The 24,541-nt window shown below is 43.4% G+C and overlaps 1 pseudogene; it reads left to right on the top strand.

Annotated features, from left to right (window-relative positions):
- Positions 1–13,253: 13,253 nt before the first annotated feature.
- On the top strand, positions 13,254–13,371 carry LOC126471764 (5S ribosomal RNA; annotated as a pseudogene).
- Positions 13,372–24,541: the final 11,170 nt, after the last annotated feature.

The raw sequence follows: 24,541 nt of genomic DNA on the forward strand, positions 1-24,541 counted from the left end.
TTTCATAAAATGACTCCAATAACCACTTAAAGCCCACAGCCAGGATAACAGTTTTCAGTCCGGTTCTTATAGTCCATCAGCATCGGTCTCCTCCAGAAACTTAATACTATACGCGTTACACCTATAGTGTTGATAACGTTTTATTGACGATATCACATATAAAACATGGGAAAGAAATCACTCTGCATATCTGTTCCACAGAAAATTGAAATGAATGTACAATGCAGCATCTGTGCTGATGATGTAGCAAGTCACTGCTGGTCACTACTTACGCTTAAAAACGTCCACAATCTCTTTTGCCGAATGTTCCAACTAATGTACCGTCCAGTGTTTGTATGAAATATCCTCTCTACTATCTTGCGCTCTTATGTTACTACAACAGCACTCCAAACAGTTGCTCGTTAGGGATTTTCACAGACCAGGAAAAATTCAGTTAAAATAGGCACTGATCTCTTGCATGACAAATATACGTACTCCGGCACGAAATTTACGATGGAATGAATTTGTGTGTGTGACTGCAACCTGGAGTAAAATTTTACACCTCTACAAATGCTGAGAATTCGTTCAGCAGGCTGATCATCTGTTAACACACACCACAAAGCATCACATGTCTGCAAGACTTCTAAAACTGACCTGGTGCATATATTATTCACTAATATTTTCACCGTCTTTATTTTATCAGCTGAGTGTTATATATATATGTATATAGTGTGACAAATGCATGTTCTATGTGTCGAAAAGCTCCTTTTCAAATGTCTTTCTTTTAGCGTATTTTGTGAGTGCACATTTTTCTCCGGCTGATTTTTATCAGCACTCGGTAACATATAGTGCCGGCAGTAGAACACTCAGGCATTATGACCTACCAACAACAAAATAATGTTCTCCATGGAAATGAGTTGTTGTTGTTGTTGTCGTCTTCAGTCCTGAGACTGGTTTGATGCAGCTCTCCATGATACTCTATCCTGTGCAAGCTTCTTCATCTCCCAGTACCTACTGCAACCTGCATCCTTCTGAATCTGCTTAGTGTATTAATCTCTTGGTCTCCCCCTACGATTTTTACCCTCCACGCTGCCCTCCAATACTAAATTGGTGATCCCTTGATGCCTCAGAACATGTCCTACCAACCAATCCCTTCTTCTGGTCAAGTTGTGCCACAAACTTCTCTTCTCCCCAATCCTATTCAAAATTTCCTCATTAGTTATGTGATCTACCCATCCAATCTTCAGCATTCTTCTGTAGCACCACATTTCGAAAGCTGCTATTCTCTTCTTGTCCAAACTATTTACCGTCCATGTTTCACTTCCATACATGGCTACGCTCCAAACAAATACTTTCAGAAATGACTTCCTGACACTTAAAACTATACTCGATGTTAACAAATTTCTCTTCTTCAGAAACGCTTTCCTTGCCATTGCCAGTCTACATTTTATATCCTCTCTACTTCGACCATCATCAGGTATTTTGCTCCCCAAATAGCAAAACTCCTTTACTACTTTAAGTGTCTCATTTCCTAATCTAATTCCCTCAGCATCACCCGACTTAATTCAACTACATTCCGTTATCCTCGTTTTGTTTTTGTTGATGTTCATCTTACATCCTCCTTTCAAGACACTGTCCATTCCATTCAACTGCTCTTCCAAGTCCTTTGCTGTCTGTGACAGCCGGCCGAAGTGGCCGTGCGGTTAAAGGCGCTGCAGTCTGCAACCGCAAGACCGCTACGGTCGCAGGTTCGAATCCTGCCTCGGGCATGGATGTTTGTGATGTCCTTAGGTTGGTTAGGTTTAACTAGTTCTAAGCTCTAGGGGACTAATGACCTCAGCAGTTGAGTCCCATAGTGCTCAGAGCCATTTGAACCAATTTTTTTGTCTGTGACAGAATTACAATGTCATCGGCGAACCTCAAAGTTTTTATTTCTTCTCCATGGATTTTAATACCTACTCCGAATTTTTCTTTTGTATGGTAACGAAAATATCGATCCCGCGAAACTCAACTCTGGATAATCATATGCCACGTTCTCAGTGACATGAATAGAGGACAGAAAGCAGTTCCTGTTTTTGTAGACTTTCAGAGCTTTTTATGTAGTACCACATGGACGCGTTCTAAGAAAAGTATGTTCCTACTGAATGTCGAACGTAGTATGCAAGTGAATCGAAGATTTACTTGAAGGGAGGACGCGCCACGTTATCCTAGATGGAGAGTCATCTAACACTGAAGTAATAACTGTTACAGTCCACGAAAGCAACGGGTTAAACATTTAAAACCTTACTGATAGTATTACTTACAATACAAATTTTTTTACAGATGCTGCAGTTATTTGTGAGGAATATCCGTACGGTGAAAATGGCTGTTACAAGCTCTAGGTATCGACAAAATATCTTCCTGGTTCAAAGATTGATAACTGGCTCTTAATCTAGAATAATGAGCAGTTCTGCAGTTCACGAAAGTGAAAGCGTACCACTGTTTTGCTGTTTATTTGGGAAGAGGAAGTACAGAAGTAAGATGTGGAGTGATAAGTTACAGGTAACACAAGTGGATACCGTACAACTACAGTTGGTCTACAAAAGAAAATCCACACAGTACATTTGAAAATTGCATAAGAACCATATTAGGTCGGATGAGCATGGTACACTGGGCGTGCACAAGAAAGGACGGTGCAAGCAATAACTGACCTATTGAAATCGAGAAGGGGTGTAATAGAAATACTGAAAACTCTTGACTGCCTTACAAGCAGTCGTCCTTTAGACGTTCCATCTGTGAATTGAACGGACAGAAAGATTAGAAAAATACACTCTGTCACGTACTTCATAGAATAAGGACGTAGATATTAACTCCAAATGATGCAGATTTTCAACAAAGATGTATGCATCATTTCATATGTAAGTTGGAGCAACTGGCGACGCTGCGTTCGTGTATAATTTAGGCCTGACGAAAAATAGAGTACCGTATTAGAAAGAGGAGCCCCATGTTGTTGCAGGGAGACGGGAAACACGGGAGTTCGCACTGGACAACTCTGTCATCGCTGTCTGGTGTAGGCTCTGTAGTTGCTGAATTACTGATCGTCTTGATCGGGGTAAGATACAGTGAGCTCGGTACTAACAAATAGCCTACACAATCACAATTGCATTAAGAACGAAGCGAGAGAAAAGTTTTAAGTCGACTACGAGACCTTTGGAGACGAAAGAACAGCCCACATTTGCGAAGGGCGGGAAAGGATATCGGCCGTATCAAGGCAACGGCCGCGCTGTACGACACCTCCGGAAAACTCAATTCTGGATGGATGGACTGGAATCTGTACCTAGGTCTTCTCGAAAGTGTGTTCAGTCCTCTAATCAGTACGCCTAATCACTACGCTCGTTGCATTGTTCGGTGTGTTTCAAAGAGTTTCGTACCGTCTAAATGTTCAAATGGTTCAAATGTCTCTGAACACTATGGGACTTAACTTCTGCAGTCATCAGTCCCCTACTTAAGCCTAGATAACCTAAGGACATCACACACTTCCATGCCCGAGGCAGGATTTGAACCCGCGACCGTAGCGGTCGCGCGGTTCCTGACTGTAGCGCCTAGAACCGCTCGGCCACCCCGGCTGGCACCGTATAAATGATTGAAGATAAAAAAATTGTGTGAATTTTAACTCACTCACAGGAAGACAAAGTTTTATTTTCAAAAGATCTGTCCGATTTTAACGGGTTATAACATTTGTAGGTAAGCACATGCAACGCTGGAGAACTCCACGCCCAGAATGAATTCACAAACCTCTACACGATGTTTCTAGAATGAATTCTAGTACATTAAAACTGTGTAAGGAAGTTTCAAATCAGCGCACACAGGGTGAAAAATGATGCTGGAAACAATTCCGAAGAGTGTGGCCAAGCCATTCCTCCGATATATCCTTTCTTCTAGGAGGGATAGTCCCACAAAAAAAAGAACTAAAATAAAGTTTACAAGGTAGAAGATAAGGAACTTGCGGATATAAAGCTGTGGGCGAGTCGTGAGTCATGCTTCAGTAGCTTTGTAGGAAGACCATTTGCCCACCAATGACAAAGGTACCAGGTTCGGGTCTCGGTCCGGCACACAGATTTAATCTGCCAGGAAGTTCCAACACCTAACATGTTCCAAAACTCCGCGCATGAAAATGCGATTTTTCCATAGAACATACCTCGCATTCTGTTGGTGATATAATCGTAGGGTAAAGTGCTTTGGATAGCTCTTCTGCTAGGGACCATTTCTATGGTAAACAGTAGGGTTGTCTTACTGTAACTATCCTAACGTAGAGGGTCAATGTTTGAATATTACACATTTCCTCCTGCTTAGGCAAATGGATCAAATCGGTTGTTCTCTTTTGCATTAGATGTAGTTTACGGTGCACCTTAAGGGATTTATGGAGGCACCATATAGTTCATAAACGGATCCTGAGAAAACCGGAAAAAACATGGTTATTGAGTACCTGAACCGAGACGCGGATATCAAGACGGTTATTAATAGCAAATGGCTGATATTTTTACGATATATTCCCAAGAACCCGACCTCGAACACCCTTGAAAATTATCTTTATACGTTTCTGAGACACAGAGGTTCGAAATTGCCTTACTTCTACACATAAAATCCGGTGTGAGGCGAAAATGTAGTTTATAATGTGAAGTAACAGGGACAAATATGCTAGAAACTGAGTCCGTTATCATGACAAGAGTTGTAGAAACCCTATGTTCGTGTTGTACACATGTAAATTTTTTGTACAAGTAAAATCTGGTGTAAGGTGTGAAATTATATAGTTGCGCGTCATTTCTGTTTCACGTAAGTAAACTATCAAAATTTTACTGACGCATAAACTTCTTTTGATGAGTGATATGGAACCACCGGAAAAGAAACCGGCGGAAAAATGCTTCTATCGGAGAACAAAAAAGAGGCGAATATGCTCCTATTAAGACTCTGTCTGAAAAGTGGGGTATCACCTGCCTCTTTGTACCTCCCTCACCACTTTTAAATATTTTCCCAAAAATTATGGCATACGAACACATTCGCGTTTTTCTATGCTGAGAGAGAAGGAGACAGTGGTAGTGGTAAAGAGACGGGAACGTAATAAATACTGAAAGATAGTAGACGCGGTTGTGGTGTAGAAAGAGCGGAGGCGACAATGATTGTGTGAGGAAGAAGGAGGGACACAGTGACAGTGGAACAAAGGAAAACAGTGAAGGAGAGAGTGCCAGTGGGAGAGGTATAAACAGAAGGAGAAAGAGGAAGTGTGTGAGAGCCAGTGATAACGAAAGACAGAGTCTACGACAGTGACTACGAGAAAGAGAGGGACAGTGCCAGTGGGAAGAGACAGCAACAGTGGCAAGGAATGACTGAGATAGTAGCAGTAGGAGAGAGCAAGAGGGAGAAAGCGACAGTGAGAGGAGACAGTATTAGTGGGACAGAACGACGGAGACAGTGGCAGCGAGGTAGGGGACAGTGGCAGTTAGAAAGATACAAAGAGATAATGGCAATGAGCTGGGCTGAATGAGTGAGTGAGAATGGGCAAGTGGAATTGGATGGGTGCGAGCGACTTACGGTGCCGGACTAGTGCCTGTGTGCGAGTAACAGTTAGGGGAGCTTGTGGGAGTACGAGGTGATTTGTATGTTAAAAAGAGCGCGAAGACGTTCGGATGCCAAAATTTTTGGAAAACTTTTTAAAGATTCTGAGGAAGGTAGGATGAGGCACTTGATACCCCACACTTCACTTATTCGTTTAATAAACAGGAGGATATTCACTTTTCTTGTGCTCTGATAGAAGAATTTTCTGGGTGGTTACCATTGTGAAAGGCTATAGCAGTTTAATTGTGTATACTACGGAACGCAAACGTCGCGAAACGTGCCACAATGACTTGAACGAGCACACTGGAACGGCCTGTGGATTCACCCTTACATACACAATCAGCAGCTTAAAGCAGCTTGTATCTTTGTGCGGACAATGCTTTGAGCTGTAGCATTTGCAGTGCTGTATTTGCGAGGAAAATCACGTCGCCCATTTGCGTTAAACGTGAGAACGCATTTCCTTACTATGGTATTGCAATCTAGAATCGACGCACATTGGATTGTGAATGAGAAAGGGGGCTAGTGTACCTACCAATAACTGTATGAAACTGCAACTTGCACTAGCACCAAGGTAAAATTTTAGTTTGAATGCGGAAGTTTCTGTATTCATTTAAAAGACTACCCTGTATTTTGCACCTCTAAGTCACGGTATGCCTGGGAGTGAACTGAGAAAGTAGATCTACTGTCGGTTAACTCGGAGCTTTATGTACCGTGATATATGTCCTCCCCTGGCGGACAAATGTCAGCGACGAAACTTTCTTTGCTCTTCTCCCAACGAGGTTCCAAGCCTATGCCTGTCACCTCAGTTCAGAGATAGAGCGACCGCAAGCAAGCCTTCGCCTTCTCCTCAACTACACCAAGTTGCAAACTGTCAGCAAGTATCAGTCGCTCGCGTTTGGCTTTTGTCTCAATGGACGCGTCGTCAACGGGGCGTTACAGTTCGATGTTCCTACTCTCCATCAAACACAGACGATTGTTTGGTAGCAAATACTGTAAACCGTGCATAGATACTGTATAGACGTGTGCATTGGAATGGAGTAGTAAGTTTCTCATTTCGTTAATTCAGCAAAGCGCACTTTGATCGGGTCGTGTATAGTTCTTGAGTCATAGGCGATAATCTGGAACGAATTACGGAATATTAGAACGAAGGTTTGCTCGCCAAATTTATCTGAGAAACTCCGCTCCTGTTATCGTCTTTGTGGCAGAGTCGTCTTGAACCAACGTTTCAGCGAATTTCCTGTTCATCACATTCAACGAAAGAAGACGTGAAAATGACCAGTAAGAACCTAGTTGAAACATCGCTTCAGCACCACTCTGCCATTAGGATGATACTCGAGAGGATACTGCTGAGAATAGACTTTAGGTGCGGGGACTGGCAATTGCGTCTCCACATTATGAAATGTAACTTAATGCATATAAACTGGCAGACTGGTTATACGATTGCTGAACAATCGCGGTGAACAGTCACATCCATTAAATATCTGAGAGGATAGGTGCGGAGCGACTTAAAGTGGAACGACAACGTAACTCTGATCGCAGTAAAAGTAGATAAAGTGATTGAGGGGGAAATGTTTTGTTATAGATAGTAAAACAACTATGTTTGTTTTCTTTATTTTATTTCTTTTAGAAATTTGCCATCGATTTCGAAATAGCTACTTCTTGATCTTCAGACACTTCAGCAATGTCCTCGATTTGATGTCGCACCGCAAGTATATCCCGCTCAGCATCCATTACTGTATTAACTTTAAGTAAAGAAGTAGCTCACAAGCGCCTCATTCCGCCTACGATTCAGTATAGCTGCTAATTCTTACCCTTAGGATCTTTAAAGGAGGCAGAGAAGCGCGCATCGTCAGCGATTAGTTTCGTGTGGACGAAGACGTCACGGAGTCGATCATCCGGCTCCAGTGACAGACGCTACGACAGACACACTGCGCATCACCGTCTGTTTTTCCGTTAAGCACCGAGACTATGCCTTCCTAGGACAGTCGTCAACACGCTACTTTCTCCAACATATATCTCGCGAAAAGACCACGGAGAGATTCGAGCTCAGACGAAGACTTACCAACTGTCGTTGTTCCCACCCACTACTCTCTACAGGCACTGTAAAGGGGGAGATGCTCCAGGCATATAACGTAAGGTGGATTGTGAACTACAAATGCAGATGTCCGTCAGCGACTCGAATGTACGCAGAGTCGAGTGAGAAGTGGAATAACTCAGAACGCCAAACGGGGATGCACGGCGTCGAATTCGTGAGATTTCCGAGCCCTCTCCGGCTAACATAATTTTTCTAAAGTTTCCAACTTAATGAATGTCCTAAAAGTTGAGAACGGCGTATTCATTCCTTTCCATTCAAGTCACGATTACAATGCATAGCTCGTTACGACTGTCAGCCAGTTTGCGAGTGATTTATGAGTCGGGACGGCAAAGAAATTTGTTTACGTTGCGCATTTAGCGGCTTCTTTTTGGCGAGAACGAGTCCCGGCCGACGTAAAAAGAAGAGCGCAGTGTCTGCGGGCGCGTATAGTGGGAGAGCCGGGAGTCGAATCGGCAACCCGCGGCCCGCGCGCCAACAAAGAGCGGCGGCGGCGTCGGCGGCGGCGGTGGCGGCGGCGGCTGCGCGGCGGGCGTGGCTCTCCCCACCACCGCCGGGGGCGGCGGCGCGCAATGCGCAAGTGCGCTGGCCGCTCCTTGCCTTTCCTTTTCTGAAGTCGCGAGCCAACCACCGGCGCGCCGCCCGCCTCGCTATTGGATCCGGCCGGAACATTTTAAAGCGGCCGCGGCCGGCGCTCCGCAAAAAGGAGCCAAAAAGAAGCCCGCCGCCGCGAGTAAAAGACAAAAGGAAAGAAATTCGTCGAAATAATTCCGCGATAAATATAAAAGGGGGCGCGCGGCGCGGCGCGTCGCACGGGGGCGTGCGTGCGGCGGGGCGGAGGCGGCGGCGGCGGCGGCGGGGGCGGCGGCCGGCAGGCTCCACCCTGGCGTGCGCGCCCACCGCAAAAACTGTGCCACTGGGTACGCGGCAATCCGCGCTCCCCTCCCCTGCCCTGCCACGCCGCGCAGAGCCGGAAGCAAAAAAAAAAGCATTCCATATCGACTCGGCGGCCTTTGATATCACCCAAATACGGCGCGCCCACTGCTGCGATGATACCAGTCTGCAGCCCTCGAATTCCTCGGCGCAGCCCCTTCGCAGCGCGACAATCTTACGTAAAGGCGCTACCCGCCCACTTCCCGGAATATTTCTTTTTTTTGACTTCGCAATAATTTCGAATCTGAAACACGTGCTGACGAGGTGGCCCCTCTTCCATTTCGAATGAGTCTAGTTAGAATACCAGTCCAGTTATAGATTTTCACTGAATTGCCAAATCTCCTCGGGAACAGTTCGCTTGCCCATTTCACACAGTCTACAGTCTAACACCGAGCGTGGTGGTGCAGTGGTAAGACTCCGGAGAATGGCTATTCAAATCCCTTTCCGGTCAGACAGATTTAGGATTTTTGTGGCTTCCCTAAATCGCTGAAACCAAATTACTTGATAGTTCCGTTGAATCGCGGCCGTTTGACTTTCCCATCCTTATCTAGTTGGAGCTTGTGCTCTTTCCTTATGACCTGGTCGCCTACAGGGTGTCCGCAGCTCGTGGTCGTGTGGTAGCGTTCTAACTTCCCGTGCCCGGGTTCCCGGGTTCGATTCCCGGCGGCGTCAGGGATTTTCTCTCCCTCGTGATGACTGGGTGTTGTGTGATGTCCTTAGGTTAGTTAGGTTTAAGTAGTTCTAAGTTCTAGGGGACTGATGACCATAGATGTTAAGTCCCATAGTGCTCAGAGCCATTTTTGAGCCTACAGGGTGTGAAACTCTGATCTCCTTTCCTTCCTGCATGACTGAAGCGACCAGTGTTTGCGCGACTGCTTCATCTAATGGAGTAACTTTCTTCCAACTGTATTCAGGTCTACGTACTAAAACATCCTCCGTACCTCCTGGGTGAACGATCTTACTACGTGAGGTCTGCAGCACTTGCTAGTGCAGTGACGCCCAGGCGAACGGTAACCCAGTTCGAATTGAAGGGCTGTAAGATATGTTCTGTACCATAATTTATATAGACGGGAGAGACTATGCATCACGGTGCAGCTGAACCTGTCTGCAGTGTCCCACGCAATGAGCGCCAGCAGCCCGTAGTACTCAATGTTAAGAACGTCACCGCCCAAAGAGCTTTTCGTAGAAGAGTAGCCAGTAAGTCAGTTTCTGATCTCATCTCCATATTCGTTTCATTTCATACACATCAGTGTGAAGATACTTTTAAATCACTCAATAGCTCTACCCAAACGCTACACACACACACACACACACACACACACACACACACACACACACACACACACAGGAAATAGCTTCCGCTAGGTCTTGGCTCATTCTGCCCCAACACTGACGAGTTATGGACTGACCTACTAAGTGGACATAACAGATACAAGTAGATTATTGGATTATTGGAACGGTCTATGGGATAACTGTACTGGTTATTTCTCTTTATTGTAAACTGAACTGCAACTTGGCCAGTTATAGCTTACACTTTCACATTCGGTACCACAAAACCTTGGGACACTCTACCATCTGTATAGCTTTGACCCTAAACTGAACGCTCTGACATAAGCAAGTGACGCACGAAAGTGACTATTTAGTTATTATTTGTCCACTGGATCACGTGCAATACAGCTTACTTTATTATATCGGGTATCTTACACGTTAAGTTCTGTGGTGTTTATTTACACTTGCACATACTGTTTCAGAGGCTTATATAAATTCATTGATACAATTTTATAATATGCTAGATTTCTGCATTTGGTTCACGAATTGTAAACTGAAACATATCATATCATTAACAGAAATCAAAATATTCTCTTACTTTTTAGACAGAGTGCTACTGTAAATATGTCTTTATTTGTCTCTCAAACTTTGGTATACACTATGGAGTTAGGAAGTTAGTTTTATAGGTTTATTCCCAAGCAACAAATTTATCTTTAGCAACTATTTTGATTTCTAGGTATGATGTGAAGATTATCTTTCTTGCTGATATGAGCTAATTACATCTTAGAGCAGCTGCTTAAACTCATAGCAGTTGATAGCGATAGCCTTCACTCTCAATGCTAGCATTTTGATGCGTTCTCTCAAAAATCCCCGTTGTCTGTTGCATACTGTAGCGAGATGGGAGCTACAACTCTCCCAAGCTGTTCCTCTTTACTTCGTACAAGAGTTTTATTCAGCTACAATTTCATGTAACGTTGGGGGAGGAATATCGCAGGAGTGATATCCAGCAATAGTGGTGGCTATGGGACAGCACTTCATCTGTCATTTCATCCCTTGAGTATGTCTGTTGCATAAGTGTTCATAGACATTAACATCAATCTAGCATGTTGCAATGCCATATTGAAATTTTATTTTCTCGCTAACTATGAGAGGTGCTGTCTCCAACAATGTGGGAGCACAGGTAACGCGAACCGTTTAAACGGGGTGCCAAGAAATAGTTTACTATTAGTTTATCTGTACAGCTGCAGCTCGGCAGATTATAGAAAATCTTTGCTTTAAATAGAGGTAAGCTTCCCTATATCGTGGACAGATCGAAAACAACTGTCCGTTCTTTTTGGTGGCAGCACCACCAGCGTCGTTGCGGCTGGCAGTTGTTTGATATGAAACATGAGCAGTTCACAAACACCCCTCGCATTCGGGAGGACGACGGTTCAATCCCGCGTCCGGCCATCCTGATTTGGGTTTTCCGTAATTTCCCTAAATCGGTTCAGGAAAATGCCGGGATGGTTCCATTGAAAGGGCACGGCCGACTTCCTTTCCCATCCTTCCCTAATCCGATGAGACCGATGACCTCACTGTTTGGCCTCCTCCACCAAATCAGCCAGACACAAACACCCGTCAAACAAGCTATGTTCATACCAGACTTCGTACAGCCCGAAATACTAATTTCCAACCACTGGATTCTTATCTTAAAATTCTCAGTTTAAGTTCTCTACCATCTGCATAATTCTGACTCTAAACAAGCCGGCCGGAGTGGCCGTGCGGTTGTAGGCGCTACAGTCTGGAGCCGAGCGACCACTACGGTCGCAGGTTCGAATCCTGCCTCGGGTATGGATGTGTGTGATGTCCTGAGGATAGTTAGGTTTAATTAGTTCTAAGTTCTAGGCGACTGATGACCTCAGAAGTTAAGTCCCATAGCGCTCAGAGCCATTTGAACCATTTGACTCTAAACAGTTGGGACATCATGCAGTACGTGGTTCTCGTATTGGTGCCGACGCGCACTTAGTAGCATCACCCTGAAACATACAAGTAAACCGTAATCTCCGTTCACAAGCCATGGAGAGCTCACAGGTACCTATCGACCGCCACGTTATCCCTCAACAGTGGTCACTGGGTGTGGTATGGGATGAGCACACTGCTCTTCGGACCGTTGCCAACTTTCGTGGCATTATGCCGCATCGGGAGGATGAGGGCACCCCGTGCCAGTCACCCTACCAACGAAAAATCCCTGGCGGTACTGGGAATCGAACCCGGGTACTCCGCACGCCAGTCAGCCGCGATGGCCACTCAGCTACAGAGGTGGAGGACACACAATAAGTTGTAGCAAGAAAGCTGTACTGCCTATCGGTTTTTGTTATGAACAGGACGACAGCTTCACGTTTGGTAGTTTACATTTTGAAAAAAAGGGACCGCAGGTACACATCTGAGGAAGCAGAGCAGAAATCTGGAAGCAAGATATGTATTATCGTGTACGATGCACCTTCTGTGACAGCACAGAAGCGTGTGCCGAACTGGACCAGAGTGCCACGCAGGCAGTGCCAGCACAGCCATTGACACAAAGACTCTTTACACGTTACCGAGTATACAAAAAAACGTGTGGACACGCTGGCGCTTAGCACAGTTTCTACGAGCTTCTCTTTAGGGAGCATTCCACTGGACGGCAGTAGGTAGACGAGAGGATGAATACCTGGCGAGATCGTTTTTCGTGCACGAAAAGAAGTCTGACGTTCTTGTAGTGAACAATTATGGTGGTTTCCTCAGTAGAGGGCGTAACCAAATCAGACAGCCTATAGTCGTATCTAAGTGGTGTGGTTACGGCAGGAGCAGAAGTTGTCGAAATGAGCTTTCTCGGGTGATTCGCAGCTACGACGTCACCCAGCTAGTGGCACGCTGCCAGAAACGCGCTGCAACAAGAAAAGGAGCGCGAGCGTAACGTGGCTGCCAACTCTGCAGAAGAACATCTTCACTGTTCGTGAGGAGCAGCCCGTATTGTACCACTCGCTCGTATTCACCAACAGCGTAGGCAACACTGCTTGTCTATCAGGCTTATAGTTTCGCTCATCTCTTCTTCCGGGTAATTAAGGAAAGATGTGTAGATGTTAGAAATGCATTTCGAAATCTTGGTGAAAACTCCTCAGATTTGAAATTTTTGTACCAGAATACCAGACACCGTATTGCTTATTTTGAACGTCTCCACGCATTCCAGTTAACTGATAAACCAGTTGCCCCTCTTATCGATATTATTATTATATTCTTTCTGCGGTGCCAGTCTCTTCTGCGACCATTGTACGCCACTGAATGCTAGTTGAATTCCTTACTTTGCGCGGCTATTTTTATTAAACATACATGGATGAGAAAACGTTTTGTGGTACGTATATTGTTTATGCAAGCCAACGGCCTTGCCGCAGTGGTAACACCGGTCCCCGTCAGATCACCGAAGTTAAGCGCTGTCGGGCTGGGCTAGCACTTGGATGGGTGACCATCCGGTCTGCCGAGCGCTGTTGGCAAGCGGGATGCACTCAGCCCTTGTGCGGCAAACTGAGGAGCTAATTGATTGAAAAGTAGCGGCTCTGGTCTCTGAAACTGACATATGGCCGGGAGAGCGGAGTGCTGACCACATGCCCCTGAATATCTGCGTCCAGTGACGCCTATGGGCTGAGGACGACACGGCGGCCGATTGGTACCGTAGGGTCTTCGTGGCCTGTTCGGGAGGAGTTTAGTTAGTTTTAATACTGTTTTTACAAAGTACCTCGTTTCTGAACAGAATTAATAGTGTTCTACAAATTAATATTCCTTCTGTTCAACTGAACTTGGACTTACATGTCATCGGGACTATCAGAAAACCTGAATTTCACACTTATATCTCTCGATTTCGATTCTTTTTATATATCATCTCTTTTCCATCCAAATCTCGTTTACAGGAATGCTAAGTGCGACTTCCTCCTACAGTATTTTTTTATTACTTATTAAGTTATATGTGTGCCGAGAGTAGTCGAAATTTCTCCAGACATTCAGTGTGGTTTTGCATCTGATTTCCTTTTCCCGCTCAACTATCCGTAGATGCGGTATTTTTTTTCCAGGAAGTTGGTCATACGTACACCAGCTTTGGTTGAAACTGCTCAAGGCATTCAAAAGTTCCTATCTTGATTCCTACTCCACCTAATATATAGGCCAGACAATCATTTAATCGGTTACTAAATTCAGATGAGATGTCTCCAAGCTTTCTAGACTGATCCCTCCTCTGGGAGAACGTGCCATCGTATCCGATATCGGTAAAGCCTGGTAGTGCGTTGCCGTTCGATCCAGAGCTACATCGTTTGAATCTTCTTGGTGGGATACGTTTACTTCGTCATTATTTTTGTCGGTAATGGCAGAAGTGTTAGAGGGGTGGAATTTCTGATCACCAGGCCCGGGGCTAAATTTCAATCCGCCCAATGGTGTAACTGTTGATGCTGATCCGTCAATCGAATAAGGAGCTTAAAGTTGATGGCTTCTTTGCTATTTGAGGGTTGTAGACTATGTACCGGCACCAGGTTTCACCTTCTCCCCACCTCTCATTCCACACACAGCGGTAAACAGACAAAAGTACTCTGTATCAGTCAGCAATACTATGCAGGTACTGACTTCATACTTCAGAACGGATCAGAAGAGAAGGAATGAAGGGTGACAGTTATTTAACGTCGCGTCGACAGCGTAGTCGTTAGAGACGGAGCAGACGCTAGGATTACGAAGCGATGAGGAATGTTAGCGGCCGTGCTATTTTCAAAGGAACGATCCGGGCATTTGCCTGCACTGATTTAGGGTTCAAATGGTTCAAATGGCTCTGAGAACTATGGGACTCAACTGCTGTGGTCGTAAGTGCCCTAGAACTTAGAACTACTTAAACCTAACTAACCTTAGGACATCACACATAACCATGCCCGAGGCAGGATTCGAACCTGTGACCGTAGCGGTCGTGCGGTTCCAGACTGTAGCGCCTTTAACCGCTCGGCCACTCCGGCCGGCACTGATTTAGGGAAATCGCAGTTAAGCTAAATCTGGATAGCTGGACGGGTATTGAAACCGCCGTCCTCCCGAATGCGAGTTCAGTGTTGTAACCACTGCGCCATTTCACTCGGTATTAGAAAACAAACTCGCATAACAGAATGATGCGTATTTCAGTGGAACCAGCTCGCATTTGCCTTTAGGAAAACCATGGGAAACTTAAACCTGGATGGATTGGAACTGCTAGCCCTCGTAATGCGAGTCGAATGCCTTAAACACGGCATCAGCTCGTTCGCTGGGTCCTTGGCAACATCCTCCCCTGGGACGTTGCTCTGGAGTCTTGTCCGACTCGAGAATATGCGACTGACTCTAACTTGTCTTGCAGTGTGATCTGTTACCCGTTACTTCGTGTTAACAAGTGAAATGCACTCAGCTGAGGTATTATTACAGTCAAACTAATGGGAACAAGTACGCGTTCGCTCTTGGATTCCCTATCATTACTAATCTGTTACTCCACAGTTTAACTGCGCAGCCGTCGGTATAGCTACGGTCTGTGGTCTTTTAAATTTTCCTCTTTCAGAGTACAGTTCATGGCGCCATAGCACGCACTCCGAGCTACTGGTCTAGCCACTTACGAAGCTGCGTGACTGTAGCATTTCCTGGACTGGTGCTGTTCTTAAGAAACAGGGTTCCCTCTGAAGACTCTTGTAACTGAACAAGTAGCCACTGGTATTGTTAAGAAATATTTTGTTGGTTTTGGGTGGTTCCGTTCAGCCATATACATACATAGTATGCCTGAGGGAGCTATATTAAGGTAATATAGAAATATAATTACAGTACTGTAGCTTAATAATTAGAACATAAACATAGCAAATGAGATTACAGAGCTCATACTTAAAATGTAGCTATTTTTGCTTTGAGAAGGTATATAATATTCTGTATATTAAAATGTCTCATGTTAGTAATAGAACAGGGACTGAGGTCGGTGAATGATGTTTCAGTCGGTTGCTGTTTCTTAGTACCCTAATGAACGTCCTTTTTTGAATATACAGCCAATGAAAGTGACATGTCGGTCATCTTGCAGTAGCACAACGGAGACGGTACGATACTGATGCGATGGAGGTGTTGTTTCAATCCACCTTCATTAAGCAACGTGCGGACTCCAGCGACTAAAAATCCCTGTTCGCAGCTGAAGTTGCAGTAACAAGATATGATTGGTGTATTTGGTTTTATCATAGCGTAGTGTCTTACCGTTATCGGCCGCGACGCTCTCTGTTCCTTCTCTTACTTTTCTTAACGATATACTTTATTTTGCTGCTGAAGTATCCCCTCGAGGTTGTAACCGGCTTCTGAGAGATTGCCTGCGAGTGTATGTAATGGTCTTCCGTTAACTGTAAGACACTATTGAGGAAACAACAGATAAGAGTATCATTCTAATTAAATTAACTGAGAGGGTGGGCATGTAATTAGTGAAATAATATCAATGAAATATGTTCTGAAAAGCTGAACCTGCGATGTAATGAATTTGTAGTGACAAATCAAAACTCGTTCCATGCTGATGCCAGAAACCGGATGTTCTGCTCATCGTAAATAGGTACCATCTAAACACATTAAAATTTTCCATGTCTCTGTTGTTTTCCTCCCGTTACTACTGGGCCCAACAACCAGAGGGTCTCCCACCGTTTATACGGAAACAGTACTATTAGAAAAACTCTAAGTCGATTCTGCAGCAATGTCAGTACAAAAAGTGATGAGAATATTGGATGAATTTTCATTCCTTACGACATATTTAAAGAAACTAGGGATCGGTTTGCCGCCGGCCGCGGTGGTCTAGCGGTTCTAGGCGCTCAGTCCGGAACCGCGGGACTGCTATGGTCGCAGGTTCGAATCCTGCCTCGGGCATGGATGTGTTTGATGTCCTTAGGTTAGTTAGGTTTAAGTAGTTCTAAGTTCTAGGGGACTGATGACCACAGATGTTAAGTCCCATAGTGCTCAGAGCCATTTGAACCATTTTGGATCGGTTTGCCCGCGTATATGAATACGGAAACGCTGATAACTTCCAAACTTTTTAAACTCTGCAAATCTCCGTCGAAGCAGATATTAAAAAACTTCGTGTTTATGTCGGTTATGGAGACGTTTCAATTTAGATCCAGCTGAATTCACTGAAATCACTAAATCAGTAATTTCAATTACTTATTGGTATAATAGATGGCAAAACAGGAGAGATGGGAGCTCTAAGAGTGCCTTGTGGTATTGTCAATACTTAATGACGTTTACATTGCGAAACTTAAGACACAATAGATTTCATGCATTTAACATGACCCTGATGAAGTACAAGCGGATATAGTCTGACTTACAAGTTTCATGTTAAAGGATATCTTGTAGAAGACAATTTTGCAAAAAGGAAGGCTGGCAGTTTAGTTTATAGAGTGCAATCAGTGTGAATGATAGGATAATTACAGAGGGAGCTGCAGCCGGAATGGACGTTGATAGTCAAGGAATCGTCCGTGTCCTGTACAAAGGAGCTATTCCGCCATTTCCTTAAGCAAATTAGAAAGCCACAAAAATCTTCTTAGCCGAACAGGAATTTGAACGTTCCTCCTCCTCAATACGATCCCTATTCTCCTACATCATCTTATCCATTAACATTACCAGTGGCTAGCTACCACTTTTGTAAGCAAATGATTGAGTGTTGTGTCGATGATGATAAATTACGGCATTTAATAAGAGGCAGACTCATACCTCCTAGCGCACAACTCTTTTAAAGTCCACTTGGAATATGGTCTATCTCATTCCAATTTTGTCATTAACGGGAAAATGTTATCAGGATGACAGTGAACAAACTTGTATGGAAGTACATTACTGCACAAAAGGCTATAAAACTTTATTTTCGTATTGTTAACTTCAACGGATATTCGTTTCCATAAACAAGATGTTTCTTAAACACTCGCAAAATATTACTTTGTGACATATTTAATTTTCCCGGCTAAATTTATTCGAAAATCGTCAACTGAAGAACTGCAAAAAATCCTATGGACACAGAATGGAGTGTTGTGCCAGCATGATGAAGCCTCACCAAATAGTTTCCTATGAGACAGCATATTATACACTCTTCCCCTAACCGTTGGGTGTTCGTGGTAGTGCCATTATCTGGTCACATAGGTCTCCAGTCAGAAATAATTTTCTAAAGTGTTTAGATGAAGACCGAAATGTACAGGAAGGGAGGTGCATACGCGACAGTTTTTGCTAGGTCACGTGCTAGAAACTGCAACCCTCACAAATAAACACAGAGACACACATAAGAAAATAACACAACGTGTTGCTCAGAGTATATAGTGCACTGAATCTGATAGTCGACTTTTTGAAAATTTATTGTGAATTGCTACCAACCTTTTTCTGAACTTTTGTTAATGTCTGATGAGCTAACGTAAATATGTAGCCTGACAAACAAATGACAATAACTCACACATTAAATAAATATTAAGCGGAAACATTTCATTGTGAAAACAAACATTTAAAAACGGTTTTCTCAGTATCTATAAGAAAGTTAGCAAGTTATCGTTCAATTTACAGTTTCTGTCGCCTCTTAGAATATTTACTTTTCCTCCTGCCACAACCTGGATAGTCACGTAGCCTCTAGTGCTCCCTTTACTGAATGTTGAAGATTCTTCTCGATGTAGTGAAAATCAAATTTTGGAAATTTTTAACACTTTATTATCAAAGCACACTCTGCCCACCCTCTTTCTAATACGCGATGTCGGCTTCGAAATGCTTAGAAGAAAGGAAGCGAAGATTTAGTTTTGCCAATGTCGAAGCATTAGCCCGCTGGATAGAAACGGCGTGCATCTCGACATACCTAAAAAATGAACGTTTCGACATTAATTCTCAAAATATCGTGTGATAGCTTTCAAATTGGTAGCCTTCTTGGCGTTAGACTATAGCTAGTTAAGAGCTAAGCACTATTCTACAGTGAAAGAATTGTCTTTGTAGATCATAATTATGCATTTCATAATAACTGTTTACGTATATCAACAATCATGTTCAGATCTGTATTATATTGTATACATACTTAACGCCCCAGTATCAGTATGGGACAGTTGCATTTTTTAATCTCAAAACAAATAAAAACGAGTACATACGTAAAAAGTATGACGTAAACCTGAAGATGGCTGTTCCTAAAGAAAAATGGTCATAAAGAAATCTTAAACTGCCGTCTAGAAGGTCAATAAATTTGTGGTAAAACGTAATAAGTCATCTCTGTGGTTTTCGGTAACTACATTAACAATTATGACTTTCTCAAGTATCTTTCGTTTAAAACCTGATGCTGTTGCTGATGATTCTGCATCCTAGACTAAACTGTAAATCTCGCGTTCGTGTTCGCGTATATGTGTGACGGAATCACAAAAGAACTTTGTGTGACAACGTGTATTAATGTTTTACAACTTGTGTCAATATAATTGTTAGCTCTTGAAATCACATGCTGTATCGCGCTGTAAAGAATATTTTCTCAAGTAGCCGTGAAGTCTTTCTCTCATTTCTACACCTGAAAGATTGCCTTCGTAGTTATTCTTAATATGAACGCAGGCTGAGAACACAATTTCTGGTGAAGAATTCTGGTAAAAAAGCGATGTGGTGGTTGTCTTGGACAGAATTCCGTGATTATACTGTGAGTGTACGTCATTCGCATTTAATTATCTGCTGTGTAAATGTTGTGAAAAGCGTTTATAGACGTAACATTGGATACTAATTCCGTGCTGTCATAAGGACAAAGCGGATATGCTGCACTGGACTTTCGGATCCAGATCAGTGAGGCCGATGAATTGAACCCGTGAGAGACATCGCCTGTGAGAAGGATGTGCGAGTGCGTATTCAGACGTCGAAACCAAATTCCAGACAACTGAGCAGAGCCACTAATTTTCTACAAAAATTACGACGCAGGGCAACTTTTTGCGACAGACAAGATCATGCACAAAGTGCTCGGGATGAACAAGCAGTGTAGCCGTTGCATTTTATGCCCCACGACGCAACCATAAACTTAAATATGTGTTGTGGTCCGATGCAAGAAATACTGCGTGCAGTCCATAATAAAAGTGGCAGTGGAGATGTTCTTCTGATGCTGACCGACCTCGCAGTGCGACCACAACAGAATAGTTAATTATGGCTTTGCCTGGGTACGATAACCTACACGACCTTACTACCAAGATAGAGATGATAGACATTTCACCACCCGAAATCATTCCTTGCTGGCGGTGGTTCCACGACGATTTTAACGAAATTATCAAACTTCAAATCTGTTATTACTACTTACATATGCACGGAGGACAAATAAAAACTACAACATAAAAATTTACGTTTCCAAGGAAGAAAATAGCAACCAGTCCCTGTTAACAGTGGCTGGTTGCTTTTTCTTTGCAATTATTAGCATGTATTTTGTTCACAGCCATCGTCTCGAAATGACAGTTTTCAGCAGAATCACATAACTTTAAGGTTTTCTATGGCATTGTCAAACAGCACAAAGGGATAGGAGGATCTTCTGAAAGGAATAGATGGTCTCTTGAGAAGAATCTGTTAGGTTAACATCAACATAAGGAAAATGAGAGGAACGGAATGTAGTCGAATTAAGGCGGGTGATGCTCGGGGAATTTACCTCGGTATCTGGACAGTGTTCAATTCGTAGTTCGGCCACATGGTTATCTCAGGCAAGGGCATTTTTTTTCACTCTAGTTCACGTCTTTCAGTTCACAGCTTAGTATTTGCTCACGCTGGGCAAAGACAGAACATATAAAACATTTATATCTGTCTGCATGTGTTAACAGCTTCGCCGACCGGGATGGTAGAGCGGTTCTAGGCGCTACAGTCTGGAACCGCGCGACCATTACGGTCGCAGGTTCGAATGCTGCCTCGTGCATGGGTGTGTGTGATGTCCTTAGGTTAGTTAGGTTTAAGTAGTTCTAAGTTCTAGGGGACTGATGACCTCAGAAGTTAAGCTATTTGAACCATTTTTGTTAACAGCTTCAGGTTTAAAAATTTGCGTTTCACGGAGTCATTTGAGAAAACATTTATCATAAAAATCTCTCATTTTCATTGTAAGTATTGACTGCAGACGTTCTCTGACAACACGACTTCTGTGAAAGTTCCGGTGTAACATGTACACAGTGCATAAGAATTAAAGTGTCATTTTTTTTCTAAATTGGCTCAAACGTGCCTACAACCTTCCTCTGCAATGGTACAAAAGCTTTGTGACGTCACCCTCAGGCTCGGCAATGCTTCAAACAGCGAGGCGTCGATAGTTCAGAAGTTCATGTGAGAAATAAGGATGTATAATGATGTCACATTGGCACCAATTCTACACAAAGCCACTGTGGATAATGAGGTCAAATTGGCACCAATTATGCCCAAAGCCACCGCGCATAATGAGGTCACATTGGCACCAATTCTACAAAAAGCCACTGCGGATAATGAGGTCACATTGGGATCAGTTCTGACCAAAGCCATCGTGGACGTGTCACACACGGCCTTAAGAATATCTCACCCCCTTCTATGTCGCTCCTGCGATGAAAGTCAGAACAGGACACCTAGTGTTGATATAACGCGGAGGAAAACATCTCAGACTCAGCGCCGCTCAGAATCGACACGAAGCGACGTAAGGAGTGGCATAAGGGTATGAATCCACTCCTTCCCTTGGGGCGATCATTTACATATATTTCGCGGTCTAAAACGACGGTTTGCAATGCGTTGGTCAACAGAACAATGTTCTTGAAGACATTTGACACTGACGACGCCCCTCGACCTTTGAACCCCTTTTCTAAGAACATCGTGTCGCTTTTGGGGTGTAGTGGCGTAGCGCGCCCGCAATTTTTGCGCTGGTATACAGGGTGGAATCACTAGGAACAGTTCAAAACCATTCGACGAAATTTAACGTGATACGTAGCATCAAAGGATGTTAATGCTTTTTCAACTGTCCTGTTTTACGCACTCCTGTGGCGCGGTCGTGGGGCTGCGATATTGCTACCTGGATGAATAAAACGGCAGAGGTTCCCTCTAAGATCCCCAGTTTGGCAGCACCACCCGTCCAGCTTTGCTGGGCACTTAAAAAATGTACCTGTACAGAGGCAACCCTCGACCGATTCATAGGTGCATGCGGGCAGATAATCCCTCAGATTCAGCGTGCCTGCGGGCGTGTGCTAGAGTAGCAGCACAGCGCCACCGACATGAAGTGTGCCAAATGTATTATCTGCCCACTCTCGCCCAGGAAGCGGTCAGCGATTGTTTCTGTGCAGGTACATTCACAGTGCTTCAAAAAAGTGACCCTTTGATTCCTTATCGGGGAATAAATTCTGAGCGTCATCGTTATTTGATTCATTGTTGTAGATATAACATGTAATCTAGAACCATTCAATACCTTCGCTCCGCGTCTGAAAATTGTGACCGGCACCGCACTGCAGTAAGATTAATTTCTCAATACTAGGCTGATAATTTTGTTCACAACGTAAAATAATAGCGAAGAATTCGTGATATCACCTACTGTTTTCTTATGAAAGAAAACAGCTCTGATTGTAATACTGATTGTAAAATATGTTGTAGATTTCTACGGAATATGTGCGTGTACACAGTCGAGTAGAAACAGTTTGGCATTTTTGTAATGTTTTGCGAGTTGTTGGTAGCTGTAACAAGATCTGACTCGAATCACACCATCAGACTCGACAGAGTTGCGGACAAATCTAAAAGCAACTGGATATATTGAGGATATAAAGAGAAAATGATTGGTGAATGTACTTAGCTATGGTTGGGGACAGTTAATTCAACCACTTTCCTGTGCGATATCATGTCGAGTTGGGTATAATTTTTGTTCAAAGACTGGGTAAGGTACTACAACTTGTGGAACTGTCTTAGAAGATGCTGGCCACATCTTTCTTCAAGCGAATCGCAGGTGTTATTTTGGTTATCAACTCTAAGCTGGGTTTAATCCATCTCTCCATTCCTGTCGCTTCTCAACCATTTTCTTCGTAAGCATCACAGCTGTTCCCTCTGCCATCTCTCCTACTATTCATCGAAGAGTCATATCACAATACATGACCAACCATTCTCTCTCTCTGTTTCATTATATTCGTTAGGCATTTTTATGGGCGAATCGTCACAGAATGCCTTTCTTATTCGAGAAAGCCATCTGCTCTTCAAAGGTACTTCCTTTTGTCGATGTTTTGTATCCGTACAGACCCGTATACCAAACATAGCTTTTCATGAATCTTTTTACTTGTCTCAATTTCTGTACTCTGCCTGACTATAAAGCGTGAAACACCCAGGAGTGGAGGAGGAAACGGAATGAAACTACGCGAGATGAGAGGGTATGTGATGTTAATTTAGTGATTAAAAAATTGAGTCAAATTTTCAAAGAACTTGATAACATGCACGCTCTAATCAGTGTGATGTTGCACCTCCTCTGCACTGTTTCTAGGGTGCACTGCGAAGTGTGTCACGAAGTCGTTGTATCATGTCCTGATGCAAACTGGCACACAGCTGCTGTAACTGCCTGTATACTGGCAGCAGAACTGAGTTGACGTCCGAACTCTTCCCGCACATGTTTTATCAAGAACAGATCTGTGGATCTCGCTGGACACGGGAGGACCTCAACATCACACAGACGGTTCATGGACGCGCGTACTATCTGTAGACGAAGTTTAGCTCCATAGGGTGTGCGCCAAACTCTGCATTTGGAGTGTGACAGTACCCTGCTGCCATTTATCAATACGACCCTATACCATATCGAAGATGAAAAAGGGCTCATAGCTGTTAGGGTGCACATTTTAGAAGTATGGGTCTGGTTGTGATTCGTGCACGGGTAGCCGAAGCAGTTAAGACGGCAGCTCGCGTAAAGCGGGAATTCCGGGTTCGAGTCCCAGTCCGTAACACATTTTCGTTGTCATCATTCCAATATACAGTCGACGGTGGTTCATATTCGTAATTACGACTACATTTCCTGCTAATATAATTTTTAATCATCTTGAAAACAAAGCTTTCGAGTAACATCTACAAGCGGCAAAGAAAATAATTTATTAAAAAGTATATGTAGATGACATCATGTACTTATATCATGGATCAAAGAATGACATCTGTATGGTAGCTATTAAGATGAACGAACTTCATCCAAATTTTTAACTTTGCTCTAGAACATCCGCAAAGTGTATCAATTAATTATTTAGATCTTTATATTACAAAGTTCACTTAAACTCATTGTTTTGGTATTTATCGTAAACCTATCAGAAAAGACGTCGTAATTAGCCAGTCATCATGCCATCCAGCCATCATGCCAGAGCTAAATCTTTTGCACCGTAATGCATCCAAATATGGCCTTCGTTGGTCTGAAGTTGATAACATATGCAGTTCTAAACCTCAAGTTCATCAAATTACAGCTACCAAATATAGTTATGATTCTAGCAAAGTATAAAATTTGTCTCATTTCCTTTTGTGGTAATGTTTCATTTAACCACAGTGCACTGATCCACAAGTTTGCTCAAACAACACCGCTAACACACTAGATCAGTTACTTGTATATAATATCAAAACTAACAGTTACAGGTCATACGGTACAAACTGCGAAGTTCTTTTTTAAATCGACCAAGCAGACAGAAACTTCAAAATCAATTAACATATGGAGCATGAAGGAAAAATGCAGAAGATAAATCCACTTTTGTT

Source organism: Schistocerca serialis, chromosome 3 (genome assembly GCF_023864345.2).
Source record: "Schistocerca serialis cubense isolate TAMUIC-IGC-003099 chromosome 3, iqSchSeri2.2, whole genome shotgun sequence".
Lineage (NCBI taxonomy): Eukaryota > Metazoa > Arthropoda > Insecta > Orthoptera > Acrididae > Schistocerca > Schistocerca serialis.